Here is a 12533-nt window from a genome sequence, read left to right as displayed (position 1 = left end):
AAGGGTACAGATTTTTGGAAGTAAAGGATAATAGAAACATGGAACAATAGAAATAGAATACTGTTTATTTCAGGTATGCATGATAGCAGGAGATTGTCTGAATTACAGCATGTTTAAAAGTAGAAATGATGAAATTATAATGATAAAAATTAGGCTGGACAGTATTTTTCTTTTTCAAGACTTGCTAGCTTTCTCAGGAAAGAAATTTATCACTAGAATTTATAAGTACCCTTTCCTGGGTACTTATAAATTCTAGTGATAAATTTTTGTCTAGATTTATTATAAAGATGTTAGATAACTACAATAATAATAACAAAATGTTAATGGATAATGTTTAATGATTTTGTATGGGTTGACATTGGTGAAAGCAATTGGATATAAGCCTGAAATTTATAGAAATAGCTAACGAATGCCAGTATGTGGTTGTGTCCTTAAATACAAATGATTCTAGATAAAAGCACGTTTAAACAAATATAGTTAAATGAGAGTGATGGTACATTGATGGTATATAAAGATTTTTCATTTAAAATATATAATCCAATATGAATGAAGTATAAAGAATGAGTGTGGTAGTAACGCACGAAATTTATTTGTAACCAATCGACATGCTTTCTGGAAGATGTAATGAAGAATGTTTTTTTTGTGTGTGTTTAATTAAAACAATAAAAAGACTTGCTAGCTTTCTCTTTCAATGACTTTATATTATATATGATTTGTTAGATTTACTTTTCTTTAGGAGGTCAAAGGGATTTTTTTCCTCATTTTATCCACAGAACAACCACCTTGTTCAGCTGAGAGAGAATGAGTGTAAGTGGAATTGAACCTTAGACCTGTGAGATGTAAAACCCCTAATAGTTTAATTCTCACAATACAGAAACAAGGCTGGTTAACAATTCAAAGATTTACTTAAGAAAAATGAAAAAGCGGTTGCAAGCGCGGCCCCCTAGTCTCTTCCCAATTTAGATTGAGAACAAGGAAAGCAAAGAACAGTTTCCAAGCTATACAGTGTATAGTCCCTAAGCCAATGGTTCTCAACTTTCCCAATGCCGCGACCCTTTAATATAGTTCCTCATGTTGTGGTGACCCCCAAACTAAAATTAGTTTCGTTGCTACTTCATAACTGTAATTTTGTTACCGTTATGAATCGTAATGTAAATATCTGATATGCAGGATGTATTTTCATTATTACAAATTTAATTATTGAACATAATTAAAGCATAGTGATTAATCACAAAAACAATATATAATTATATATTGTGAAATTGTTTGCTAATGAAAATATAAATATAATAATTTAATATATCATATCATATCATAACATAACATAACATAATATAACCTTGTTACAAAAAGTCCATGAAACATTTCAGTTGGTAACAAAATAAAAATAAAACAGAGAAAAAAGACAGTAAAAAAATGGGTCAAAGAGAAATACAGTACTAGGTTAGATATCCCCTCCTATTTTTCATCTTGTCCTACTGATTCTTTATGATTTATCAATTGTTTGTAACTTATGATTGTAACTATTATTATGATCTATGACCTATTCTTGATGTTTATATGTACACTGTGATTTGGTGCACTGGAGACAAATTCCTTGTGTGTCTTATCACACTTCACCAATAAACATTTCTATTTCTATTTCATTCTATTCTTATTTCATTCTGTTCTATTCTATTCCTATTTCATTCCTATTCCCATTCCCATTCCATTTTCCCATTCCATTCCATTCTATTCTAAGCATGGAAGCTTACTTAAAACTAAAAAAAATGTAGTGCTTTATTTTTTTTCAAAACGGCTGCTGAAGATGTTTTGTGACAGCTATCTTTTTTCCTCTCCGCCCCTAAACTCCTGGAATCCTCTCGCTCCCAAGTTTTCCAACTACTCATTCATTCATAGATATCATGGGAAGGAAATGAAGGTGGGTCTCCTTGTGAATGAACGGAGGTTTTTACAGAAAAGGGAAAACCCGAACGTCTGGAGCCAGCTGCTGCAGAGTGCCCGCATGAACTTCCGAGTTTCCAAGGAGGAAGAGGCTGCGGACTGAAGGGACATCATCGCCATCCTTCCCGCCTCGGTTCTCAGCTCCTTATTCCCAGCGTCCCGTCCCCTCTCCACGTAGCTGGGAGACCGAGCCCAGCCCGGCCACCTCTCAGGGCACTGCCTCGCTAGCGCTCGCGTGCTCCATTCTCCCCCCTCCCATCCCCTCGTCAAGTGCAGCCATCTGATCTGCCCGCCGGGTCAGGAGTTTTCCTCCTCTGGGTGCAAAGAGCTTGATTTTTAAAAATAGCAAGAAATACCATTTTTAAGTATGAAATTCCACCCCGAGTCAAGTCCCCTGAAGGATTTTTCAATTTCGGCACAAAAAAAAAATTGGCCTCCCAAGCACACTTTTTTCTGACCCCGGGGTCAGGAGTTTTCCTCCTCTGGGTACAAAGAGCTTGATTTTTAAAAACAACAAGAAATACCATTTTAAAGTATGAAATTCCACCCCAAATCAAGTCCCCTGAAGGATTTTTCAATTTGGGCACAAAAAAAATTTGGCCTCCCAAGCACACATTTCTCTGACCGCAGGGTCAGGAGTTTTCCTCCTCTGGGTGCAAAAAGCTTGATTTTTAGAAACAGCAAGAAATACCATTTTTAAGCATGAAATTCCACCCCGAGTCAATTCGCCTGAAGGATTTTCCAATTTGGGCACAAAAAAAAATTTGGCCTCCAAAGCACACTTTTTTCTGACCGCGGGGTCAGGAGTTTTCCTCCTCTGGGTGCAAAAAGCTTGATTTTTAGAAACAGCAAGAAATACCATTTTAAAGCATGAAATTCCACCCCGATTCAAGTCCCCTGAAGGATTTTTCAATTTGGGCACAAAAAAAAATTTGGCCTCCCAAGCACACTTTTTTCTGACCGCGGGGTCAGGAGTTTTCCGCCTCTGGGTGCAAAAAGCTTGATTTTTAAAAATAGCAAGAAATACCATTTTTAAGTATGAAATTCCACCCCGAGTCAAGTCCCCTGAAGGATTTTTCAATTTGGGCACAAAAAAAATTTGACCTCCAAAGCACACTTTTTTCTGACCGCGGGGTCAGGAGTTTTCCTCCTCTGGGTGAAAAAGCTTAATTTTTAAAAACAGCAAGTAATACCATTTTTAAGCATGAAATTCCACCCCGAGTCAATTCGCCTGAAGGATTTTTCAATTTGGGCACAAAAAAAATTTGGCCTCCAAAGCACACTTTTTTCTGACCGCGGGGTCAGGAGTTTTCCACCTCTGGGTGCAAAAAGCTTGATTTTTAGAAACAGCAAGAAATACCATTTTAAAGCATGAAATTCCACCCCGATTCAAGTCCCCTGAAGGATTTTTCAATTTGGGCACAAAAAAAAATTTGGCCTCCCAAGCACACTTTTTTCTGACCGCGGGGTCAGAAGTTTTCCTCCTCTGGGTGCAAAAAGCTTGATTTTTAAAAATAGCAAGAAATACCATTTTTAAGCATGAAATTCCACCGCGAGTCAAGTCCCATGAAGGATTTTCCAATTTGGGCACAAAAAAAATTTGGCCTCCAAAGCACACTTTATTCTGACCGCGGGGTCAGGAGTTTTCCTCCTCTGGGTGCAAAAAGCTTGATTTTTAAAACAGCAAGAAATACCATTTTTAAGCATGAAATTCCACCCCGAGTCAAGTCCCCTGAAGGATTTTTCAATTTGGGCACAAAAAAAATTTCGCCTTCAAAGAACACTTTTTTCTGACCGCGTGGTCAGGAGTTTTCCTCCTCTGGGTGCAAAGAGCTTGATTTTTAAAAACAGCAAGAAATACCATTTTTAAGTATGAAATTCCACCCCGAGTCAAGTCCCCTGAAGGATTTTTCAATTTGGGCACAAAAAAAATTGGCCTCCCAAGCACAGATTTTTCTGACCGCGGGGTCAGGAGTTTTCCTCCTCTGGGTGCAAAGAGCTTGATTTTTAAAAATAGCAAGAAATACCATTTTTAAGTATGAAATTCCACCCCGAATCAACTCCCCTGAAGGATTTTTCAATTTGGGCACAAAAAAAATTTGGCCTCCCAAGCACACTTTTTTCTGACCGCGGGGTCAGGAGTTTTCCTCCTCTGGGTGCAAAAAGCTTGATTTTTAAAAATAGCAAGAAATACCATTTTTAAGTATGAAATTCCACCCCGAATCAAGTCCCCTGAAGGATTTTTCAATTTCGGGCCAAAAAAAATTGGCCTCCCAAGCACACTTTTTTCTGACCCCGTGGTCAGGAGTTTTCCTCCTCTGGGTGCAAGGAGCTTGATTTTTAAAAACAGCAAGAAATACCATTTTTAAGTATGAAATTCCACCCCGAATCAAGTCCCCTGAAGGATTTTTCAATTTGGGCACAAAAAAAATTTGGCCTCCCAAGCACACTTTTTTCTGACCGCGGGGTCAGGAGTTTTCCTCCTCTGGGTGCAAAAAGCTTGATTTTTAAAAACAGCAAGAAATACCATTTTTAAGTATGAAATTCCACCCCGAATCAAGTCCCCTGAAGGATTTTTCAATTTGGGCACAAAAAAAATTGGCTTCCCAAGCACACTTTTTTCTGACCGCGGGGTCAGGAGTTTTCCTCCTCTGGGTGCAAAAAGCTTAATTTTTAAAAATAGCAAGTAATACCATTTTTAAGCATGAAATTCCACCCCGAGTCAAGTCGCCTGAAGGATTTTTAAATATGGGCATAAAAAAAATTTGGCCTCCCAAGCACACTTTTTTCTGAGTCAGGAGTTTTTTTTTCTGAGTCAGGAGTTTTCCTCCTCTGGGTGCAAAAAGCTTGATTTTTAAAAATAGCAAGAAATACCATTTTTAAGCATGAAATTCCACCCCGAATCAAGTCCCCTGAAGGATTTTTCAATTTGGACACAAAAAAAATTTGGCATCCCAAGCCCACTTTTTTCTGACCCCGGGGTCAGGAGTTTTCCTCCTCTGGGTGCAAAGAGCTTGATTTTTAAAAACAGCAAGAAATACCATTTTAAAGTATGAAATTCCACCCCGAATCAAGTCCCCTGAAGGATTTTTCAATTTGGGCACAAAAAAAATTAGGCCTCCCAAGCACACTATATTCTGACCGTGGGGTCAGGAGTTTTCCTCCTCTGGCTTCAAAAAGCTTGATTTTTAGAAACAGCAAGAAATACCATTTTTAAGCATGAAATTCCACCCTGAGTCAAGTCCCTTGAAGGATTTTCCAATTTGGGCACAAAAAAAATTTGGCCTCCCAAGCACACTTTTCTCTGACCCCGTGGTCAGGAGTTTTCCTCCTCTGGGTGCAAGGAGCTTGATTTTTAAAAACAGCAAGAAATACCATTTTTAAGTATGAAATTCCACCCCGAATCAAGTCCCCTGAAGGATTTTTCAATTTGGGCACAAAAAAAATTTGGCCTCCCAAGCACACTTTTTTCTCACCGCGGGGTCAGGAGTTTTCCTCCTCTGGGTGCAAAAAGCTTGATTTTTAAAAACAGCAAGAAATACCATTTTTAAGTATGAAATTCCACCCCGAATCAAGTCCCCTGAAGGATTTTTCAATTTGGGCACAAAAAAAATTTGGCCTCCCAAGCACACTTTTTTCTGACTGCGGGGTCAGGAGTTTTCCTCCTCTGGGTGCAAAAAGCTTGATTTTTAAAAATAGCAAGAAATGCCATTTTTAAGTATGAAATTCCACCCCGAGTCAAGTCCCCTGAAGGATTTTCCAATTTGGGCACAAAAAAAATTTGGCCTCCCAAGAACACTTTTTTCTGACCCCGTGGTCAGCAGTTTTCCTCCTCTGGGTGCAAGGAGCTTGATTTTTAAAAACAGCAAGAAATACAATTTTTAAGCATGAAATTCCACCCCGAATCAAGTCCCCTGAAGGATTTGTCAATTTCGGGACAAATAAAAATTGGCCTCCCAAGCCCACTTTTTTCTGACCCCGGGGTCAGGAGTTTTCCTCCTCTGGGTGCAAATAGCTTGATTTTTAAAAACAGCAAGAAATACCATTTTAAAGTATGAAATTCCACCCCGAATCAAGTCCCCTGAAGGATTTTTCAATTTGGGCACAAAAAAAATTTGGCCTCCCAAGGACACTATATTCTGACCGTGGGGTCAGGAGTTTTCCTCCTCTGGCTTCAAAAAGCTTGATTTTTAGAAACAGCAAGAAATACCATTTTTAAGCATGAAATTCCACCCCGAGTCAAGTCCCTTGAAGGATTTTCCAATTTGGGCACAAAAAAAATTTGGCCTCCCAAGCACACTTTTTTCTGAGTCAGGAGTTTTTTTTTCTGAGTCAGGAGTTTTCCTCCTCTGGGTGCAAAAAGCTTGATTTTTAAAAATAGCAAGAAATACCATTTTTAAGCATGAAATTCCACCCCGAATCAAGTCCCCTGAAGGATTTTTCAATTTGGGCACAAAAAAAATTAGGCCTCCCAAGCACACTATATTCTGACCGTGGGGTCAGGAGTTTTCCTCCTCTGGCTTCAAAAAGCTTGATTTTTAGAAACAGCAAGAAATACCATTTTTAAGCATGAAATTCCACCCCGAGTCAAGTCCCTTGAAGGATTTTCCAATTTGGGCACAAAAAAAATTTGGCCTCCCAAGCACACTTTTCTCTGACCCCGTGGTCAGGAGTTTTCCTCCTCTGGGTGCAAAAAGCTTGATTTTTAAAAACAGCAAGAAATACCATTTTTAAGTATGAAATTCCACCCCGAATCAAGTCCCCTGAAGGATTTTTCAATTTGGGCACAAAAAAAATTTGGCCTCCCAAGCACACTTTTTTCTGACTGCGGGGTCAGGAGTTTTCCTCCTCTGGGTGCAAAAAGCTTGATTTTTAAAAATAGCAAGAAATGCCATTTTTAAGTATGAAATTCCACCCCGAGTCAAGTCCCCTGAAGGATTTTCCAATTTGGGCACAAAAAAAATTTGGCCTCCCAAGAACACTTTTTTCTGACCCCGTGGTCAGCAGTTTTCCTCCTCTGGGTGCAAGGAGCTTGATTTTTAAAAACAGCAAGAAATACAATTTTTAAGCATGAAATTCCACCCCGAATCAAGTCCCCTGAAGGATTTGTCAATTTCGGGACAAATAAAAATTGGCCTCCCAAGCCCACTTTTTTCTGACCCCGGGGTCAGGAGTTTTCCTCCTCTGGGTGCAAATAGCTTGATTTTTAAAAACAGCAAGAAATACCATTTTAAAGTATGAAATTCCACCCCGAATCAAGTCCCCTGAAGGATTTTTCAATTTGGGCACAAAAAAAATTTGGCCTCCCAAGGACACTATATTCTGACCGTGGGGTCAGGAGTTTTCCTCCTCTGGCTTCAAAAAGCTTGATTTTTAGAAACAGCAAGAAATACCATTTTTAAGCATGAAATTCCACCCCGAGTCAAGTCCCTTGAAGGATTTTCCAATTTGGGCACAAAAAAAATTTGGCCTCCCAAGCACACTTTTCTCTGACCCCGTGGTCAGGAGTTTTCCTCCTCTGGGTGCAAGGAGCTTGATTTTTAAAAACAGCAAGAAATACCATTTTTAAGTATGAAATTCCACCCCGAATCAAGTCCCCTGAAGGATTTTTCAATTTGGGCACAAAAAAAATTTGGCCTCCCAAGCACACTTTTTTCTGACCGCGGGGTCAGGAGTTTTCCTCCTCTGGGTGCAAAAAGCTTGATTTATAAAAACAGCAAGAAATACCATTTTTAAGTATGAAATTCCACCCCGAATCAAGTCCCCTGAATGATTTTTCAATTTGGGCACAAAAAAAATTTGGCCTCCCAAGCACACTTTTTTCTGACCGCGGTTTCAGGAGTTTTCCTCCTCTGGGTGCAAAAAGCTTGATTTTTAAAAATAGCAAGAAATACCATTTTTAAGTATGAAATTCCACCCCGAGTCAAGTCCCGTGAAGGATTTTCCAATTTGGGCACAAAAAAAATTTGGCCTCCCAAGAACACTTTTTTCTGACCCCGGGGTCAGTAGTTTTCCTCCTCTGGGTGCAAGGAGCTTGATTTTTAAAAACAGCAAGAAATACCATTTTTAAGCATGAAATTCCACCCCGAGTCAAGTCCCTTGAAGGATTTTCCAATTTGGGCACAAAAAAAATTTGGCCTCCCAAGCACACTTTTCTCTGACCCCGTGGTCAGGAGTTTTCCTCCTCTGGGTGCAAGGAGCTTGATTTTTAAAAACAGCAAGAAATACCATTTTTAAGTATGAAATTCCACCCCGAATCAAGTCCCCTGAAGGATTTTTCAATTTGGGCACAAAAAAAATTTGGCCTCCCAAGCACACTTTTTTCTGACCGCGGGGTCAGGAGTTTTCCTCCTCTGGGTGCAAAAAGCTTGATTTTTAAAAACAGCAAGAAATACCATTTTTAAGTATGAAATTCCACCCCGAATCAAGTCCCCTGAAGGATTTTTCAATTTGGGCACAAAAAAAATTTGGCCTCCCAAGCACACTTTTTTCTGACCGCGGTTTCAGGAGTTTTCCTCCTCTGGGTGCAAAAAGCTTGATTTTTAAAAATAGCAAGAAATACCATTTTTAAGTATGAAATTCCACCCCGAGTCAAGTCCCGTGAAGGATTTTCCAATTTGGGCACAAAAAAAATTTGGCCTCCCAAGAACACTTTTTTCTGACCCCGGGATCAGGAGTTTTCCTCCTCTGGGTGCAAGGAGCTTGATTTTTAAAAACAGCAAGAAATACCATTTTTAAGTATGAAATTCCACCCCGAATCAAGTCCCCTGAAGGATTTTTCAATTTGGGCACAAAAAAAATTTGGCATCCCAAGCACACTTTTTTCTGACCCCGTGGTCAGCAGTTTTCCTCCTCTGGGTGCAAGGAGCTTGATTTTTAAAAACAGCAAGAAATACAATTTTTAAGCATGAAATTCCACCCCGAATCAAGTCCCATGAAGGATTTTTCAATTTCGGGACAAAAAAAATTGGCCTCCCAAGCACACTTTTTTCTGACCCCGGGGTCAGGAGTTTTCCTCCTCTGGGTGCAAAGAGCTTGATTTTTAAAAACAGCAAGAAATACCATTTTAAAGTATGAAATTCCACCCCGAATCAAGTCCCCTGAAGGATTTTTCAATTTGGGCACAAAAAAAATTTGGCCTCCCAAGCAGACTATATTCTGACCGTGGGGTCAGCAGTTTTCCTCCTCTGGGTGCAAAAAGCTTGATTTTTAAAAATAGCAATACCTTTTTTAAGTATGAAATTCCACCCCGAGTCAAGTCCCCTGAAGGATTTTCCAATTTGGGCACAAAAAAAATTTGGCCTCCCAAGCACACTTTTTTCTGACCCCGGGGTCAGGAGTTTTCCTCCTCTGGGTGCAAGGAGCTTGATTTTTAAAAACAGCAAGAAATACCATTTTTAAGTATGAAATTCCACCCCGAATCAAGTCCCCTGAAGGATTTTTCAATTTGGGCACAAAAAAAATTTGGCCTCCCAAGCACACTTTTTTCTGACCCCAGGGTCAGGAGTTTTCCTCCTCTGGGTGTAAAAAGCTTGATTTTTAGAAACAGCAAGAAATACCATTTTTAAGCATGAAATTCCACCCCAAGTCAAGTCCCTTGAAGGATTTTCCAATTTGGGCACAAAAAAAATTGGCCTCCCAAGCACACTTTTTACTGACCGCGGGGTCAGGAGTTTTCCTCCTCTGGGTGCAAAAAGCTTAATTTTTAAAAATAGCAAGTAATACCATTTTTAAGCATGAAATTCCACCCCGAGTCAAGTCGCCTGAAGGATTTTTCAATATGGGCATAAAAAAAATTTGGCCTCCCAAGCACACTTTTTTCTGAGTCAGGAGTTTTTTTTTCTGAGTCAGGAGTTTTCCTCCTCTGGGTGCAAAAAGCTTGATTTTTAAAAATAGCAAGAAATACCATTTTTAAGCATGAAATTCCACCCCGAATCAAGTCCCCTGAAGGATTTTTCAATTTGGGCACAAAAAAAATTTGGCATTCCAAGCCCACTTTTTTCTGACCCCGGGGTCAGGAGTTTTCCTCCTCTGGGTGCAAAGAGCTTGATTTTTAAAAACAGCAAGAAATACCATTTTAAAGTATGAAATTCCACCCCGAATCAAGTCCCCTGAAGGATTTTTCAATTTGGGCACAAAAAAAATTTGGCCTCCCAAGCACACTTTTTTCTCACCGCGGGGTCAGGAGTTTTCCTCCTCTGGGTGCAAAAAGCTTGATTTTTAAAAACAGCAAGAAATACCATTTTTAAGTATGAAATTCCACCCCGAATCAAGTCCCCTGAAGGATTTTTCAATTTGGGCACAAAAAAAATTTGGCCTCCCAAGCACACTTTTTTCTGACTGCGGGGTCAGGAGTTTTCCTCCTCTGGGTGCAAAAAGCTTGATTTTTAAAAATAGTAAGAAATGCCATTTTTAAGTATGAAATTCCACCCCGAGTCAAGTCCCCTGAAGGATTTTCCAATTTGGGCACAAAAAAAATTTGGCCTCCCAAGAACACTTTTTTCTGACCCCGTGGTCAGCAGTTTTCCTCCTCTGGGTGCAAGGAGCTTGATTTTTAAAAACAGCAAGAAATACAATTTTTAAGCATGAAATTCCACCCCGAATCAAGTCCCCTGAAGGATTTGTCAATTTCGGGACAAATAAAAATTGGCCTCCCAAGCCCACTTTTTTCTGACCCCGGGGTCAGGAGTTTTCCTCCTCTGGGTGCAAATAGCTTGATTTTTAAAAACAGCAAGAAATACCATTTTAAAGTATGAAATTCCACCCCGAATCAAGTCCCCTGAAGGATTTTTCAATTTGGGCACAAAAAAAATTTGGCCTCCCAAGGACACTATATTCTGACCGTGGGGTCAGGAGTTTTCCTCCTCTGGCTTCAAAAAGCTTGATTTTTAGAAACAGCAAGAAATACCATTTTTAAGCATGAAATTCCACCCCGAGTCAAGTCCCTTGAAGGATTTTCCAATTTGGGCACAAAAAAAATTTGGCCTCCCAAGCACACTTTTCTCTGACCCCGTGGTCAGTAGTTTTCCTCCTCTGGGTGCAAGGAGCTTGATTTTTAAAAACAGCAAGAAATACCATTTTTAAGTATGAAATTCCACCCCGAATCAAGTCCCCTGAAGGATTTTTCAATTTGGGCACAAAAAAAATTTGGCCTCCCAAGCACACTTTTTTCTGACCGCGGTATCAGGAGTTTTCCTCCTCTGGGTGCAAAAAGCTTGATTTTTAAAAATAGCAAGAAATACCATTTTTAAGTATGAAATTCCACCCCGAGTCAAGTCCCCTGAAGGATTTTCCAATTTGGGCACAAAAAAAATTTGGCCTCCCAAGAACACTTTTTTCTGACCCCGGGGTCAGGAGTTTTCCTCCTCTGGGTGCAAGGAGCTTGATTTTTAAAAACAGCAAGAAATACCATTTTTAAGTATGAAATTCCACCCCGAATCAAGTCCCCTGAAGGATTTTTCAATTTGGGCACAAAAAAAATTTGGCCTCCCAAGCACACTTTTTTCTGACTGCGGGGTCAGGAGTTTTCCTCCTCTGGGTGCAAAAAGCTTGATTTTTAGAAACAGCAAGAAATACCATTTTTAAGCATGAAAATCCACCCCGAGTCAAGTCCCTTGAAGGATTTTCCAATTTGGGCACAAAAAAAATTTGGCCTCCCAAGCACACTTTTTTCTGACCGTGGGGTCAGGAGTTTTCCTCCTCTGGCTTCAAAAAGCTTGATTTTTAGAAACAGCAAGAAATACCATTTTTAAGCATGAAATTCCACCCCGAGTCAAGTCCCTTGAAGGATTTTCCAATTTGGGCACAAAAAAAATTTGGCCACCCAAGCACACTTTTCTCTGACCCCGTGGTCAGGAGTTTTCCTCCTCTGGGTGCAAGGAGCTTGATTTTTAAAAACAGCAAGAAATACCATTTTTAAGTATGAAATTCCACCCCGAATCAAGTCCCCTGAAGGATTTTTCAATTTGGGCACAAAAAAAATTTGGCCTCCCAAGCACACTTTTTTCTGACCGCGGGGTCAGGAGTTTTCCTCCTCTGGGTGCAAAAAGCTTGATTTTTAAAAACAGCGAGAAATACCATTTTTAAGTATGAAATTCCACCCCGAATCAAGTCCCCTGAAGGATTTTTCAATTTGGGCACAAAAAAAATTTGGCCTCCCAAGCACACTTTTTTCTGACTGCGGGGTCAGGAGTTTTCCTCCTCTGGGTGCAAAAAGCTTGATTTTTAAAAATAGCAAGAAATGCCATTTTTAAATATGAAATTCCACCCCGAGTCAAGTCCCCTGAAGGATTTTCCAATTTGGGCACAAAAAAAATTTGGCCTCCCAAGCACACTTTTTTCTGACCCCGGGGTCAGGAGTTTTCGTCCTCTGGGTGCAAGGAGCTTGATTTTTAAAAACAGCAAGAAATACCATTTTTAAGTATGAAATTCCACCCCGAATCAAGTCCCCTGAAGGATTTTTCAATTTGGGCACAAAAAAAATTTGGCATCCCAAGCACACTTTTTTCTGACCCCGTGGTCAGGAGTTTTCCTCCTCTGGGTGCAAGGAGCTTGATTTTTAAAAACAGCAAGAAATACCATTTTTAAGT

Source organism: Natrix helvetica (assembly GCF_964273705.1).
Source record: "Natrix helvetica genome assembly, chromosome: 7".
Taxonomy (NCBI): Eukaryota; Metazoa; Chordata; class Lepidosauria; order Squamata; family Natricidae; genus Natrix; species Natrix helvetica.
The sequence above is the reverse complement of the archived record's forward strand: the minus strand, read 5'-3'. Positions refer to the sequence as shown.